Source organism: Phoca vitulina, unplaced genomic scaffold (genome assembly GCF_004348235.1).
Source record: "Phoca vitulina isolate PV1807 unplaced genomic scaffold, GSC_HSeal_1.0 scaffold85, whole genome shotgun sequence".
NCBI lineage: Eukaryota > Metazoa > Chordata > Mammalia > Carnivora > Phocidae > Phoca > Phoca vitulina.
The window spans coordinates 2858693-2861587 of record NW_022589788.1 but is presented as its reverse complement, the minus strand read 5'-3'; the positions used below and the strand labels follow the sequence as shown (position 1 = coordinate 2861587).

General features: G+C 53.6%; 1 non-coding gene across 1 annotated transcript; it reads left to right on the top strand.

The window, feature by feature from the left end:
• The first annotated feature begins 2355 nt into the window (after positions 1 to 2355).
• LOC116626366 lies at positions 2356 to 2453 on the top strand. Its single transcript, XR_004298274.1, has one exon. It is a non-coding gene; the product is annotated as a U6 spliceosomal RNA (small nuclear RNA).
• The last annotated feature ends 442 nt before the right edge of the window (positions 2454 to 2895 follow it).

Genomic DNA, 2895 nt, shown 5'->3' with positions numbered 1-2895 from the left:
CACGTAGCAGCAGCTGAATCTGCACATACGTGTGATGTACATGAGAGTGCCTGCCGCCTGGCGGGGGGGTCCCAGCAGACAGAGCCAGGCTGGCTAAGACCCTGCGATCTTCCTGCAGGAACTTCCCCCAAAACCCCCCTTAGTCGTCCCCCAAGGCTGGGCCAGCAGCAGCTTTGCAAACTCGTTAGGCTTCCCTCCTCAGCTGGTTTGGGCCAACAGCCCCAGCCATAAACCCACAGGATGGTGTTGGGAGCAGGGAGGCACATTCTTAGCCGCCTGCTCATACCTTCTTGCCTTCCCCAAGTCGGTGAAGCAGCCATGTCTCCACCAAGTTCCCCCGGCGGCTGGCAGGAGGTCCGGCTCTCCTGACCGGATCAGACCCCAGGCCCTAGGCCTGCAGAGTTTCCCCCAAGCAGGGCCTCCCAACAGATACAGCGATGGATAGAGTCATGGGAGCCGGGGCACTTCCCCGTGGAGAACAGTCCCCTACCCCGCTCCCACTTCCTCCAGGAAGCCTTCCCAGTTGCTCAGAGTAATTGGAGATATTCTGCCACAGGCAGGCCAAGCCCCACAATGGGCCCCTGTTCTGTTCGTGGACTTTGTTCTCTTGGGTTCCTGGAGTACTGACCTCTGCTCTGGTTTCCTTACGCCTTCCCCCACCCATGCACACCCCCTGTGTGGGACCCAGGACACCTTGGGGACTAGCCCTGGCATGCCCTCGAGTGGCTCACAGTCCCACAAAGGACAGAACCAGGAGCCCCAGCAGTGTGCCACGAGTGGTCCGAAGTGGGTGGGTGGGATCTGTGGGAGCGCCACGGGGCCCCCAAGCAGCTCGGCCTCAGAGCTAAACCCTGGTTTGCAGGTTCCCCGCACCCCAGCCCCATCTCCTTCCACCGAGACTCCCTGACAGGCCCCACGGCCCAGACGCGCCCTCGGTGCTGGGCAGAGTCTACTTGCCGTCCAACCTCCCCTGCAGTAAGGTACAGCCAGGGTGTGAGCAGGGGCGATGTTTGGAATTTGGGGGGAGGCATGTAGTGGTAAGGTGCTGGGCCACAAGCCAGGGCAGGCTTGGGTCCCTGTGTGCCATGCCCTGGAGCATGAGAGAGGCTTGGGTACCTAGCTGTGCCAGGATGATGCCTGCCCTTCGGGCCCACCCCTTCCTCTGCTGTCTGCGTCAGGCAGGGTGCACAGGGGAACCTGTGGGTGGCGTGTAGGGCAGCCAACACCACGCCACCCTGGGTTTCTCTGGGACTGCCCATGTTTTAGCTTTGAAAGTCCTGCATCTTGGCAAACCCCTCAGTCCCGAATCCTGGATCCTGCCCACTCTGGGACAAGAGGACCCGCGAGTCCCTCTCTGCCGCACAGCTAAGCCGTTGCTCCCGGGAAGCCGCGATGCATGAGTGAGTCCAGACAAGGTCAGCGCCAACTTGAAACTCATTCTCTGGAGCCGGGCCCTGCAGACTCACACACCCTGTGGCTTCCAAGAACATGCACATAAGGTTTGAAATGAACAAACCTTATAAAACTATATCCTTTGGAGTTAAAAGCTGGGGCTTCAGGAATCAACCAAATGAATGTCAGATTGTTTCTCCCCCTGAACGAGCCAAGAGAAAATCAGCCAAAGAACGGAGCTCACCAGGGAGCTGGGGGAGGTATGGTCAGTGGGGCAGAGTTTATGTGGAGGGCTGGGTTAGGCAGGGTTCTCCAGGGAAACAGAACCAATAGGAGATATGGAGAATAAAGATAGATATATAAGCTATGGAGACATGCAGATATAGATATTTGTTATAAGAAATTGTTAACATGATTATGGAAGCTGGCAAATGCAGTCACAGAACTGATGTCCCAGTTGGAACCTGAAGGCCAGGAGCGTGGTAGAACCAGACAGACCCAATGTCCCAGTTTCAAGGCCATCAGGCAGGAGAATTCCCTCCCCTTGGGGAAGGGTTAGTCTTTTGTTGTATTCGGGTCTTCAACTGATGAGATGAGGCCCACCCAGGTGGAGAGAGCAATCTGTTTTACTCAGTCTACTAACTCAAATGTTGACTCATCCAAAAATGAGCCCCCCCCACCAAGAAGCTCCCAGAATCATGTTAGGTCAAATATCTGGAAAGCCCCAGCCCAGTCATGTTGACACATAAAATTCACCATCACAGGGCTAACGAGAAAGTTTTGGCTAAAAACAGCAGTGACGGGCGCACACCAGGAATGTATCTAATGCCACTGAATGATACCCACACAGACGACTCAACAATAAAGATTGTGTTAAATGTATTTTATCGCAATTTTTAAAAACACACAAAACAGGGTTTTACAGTTGCCCAATTTTATAGGTTTCAAAAAAAAGAAGCTCTAGCACTCACTTTGGCAGCACACATACTAAAATTGGAACCATACAGAAAAGATTAGCATGGCCCCTGTGCACGCAAATCTGTGAAGCATTCCATTTTTTTTTAAAGCTATAATTAGCAAAACTGTTTCCATGACGCACCAAACCAGAGTCGGCAAACCGTGGGCAAAGGGCCCGAGAGCTGGCGTTCTCCACTCTCGGGCTGCACAGCCTCCCTCCACCCTTGTGTCAGGGAAGCTGCCAGAGACAATGCCTGAGTGAATGGGCACATGTGTGTTCCAATAAAACTTTATTCGTAGACACAAAAAATGAAATTTCATGTAAAATTTTCAAGCCCCCAAACATTCTTCTTTTTGCTTTTTTTTTTCAACCTTTGAAAACAGGAAAACCATTCTCAAGTGGCCAGGTGTGCAAGAATAGACAGCAGGTTGGATTTGGCCCGTGAGCTATAGTTCACTGGCCCCTGACCCAAATAAATGGGAGCTGAGGCCAGGCCCCCATGCGGGCGCCAACTGCAAGCCCAGCTGAGGGGGCTCAGCCACGCC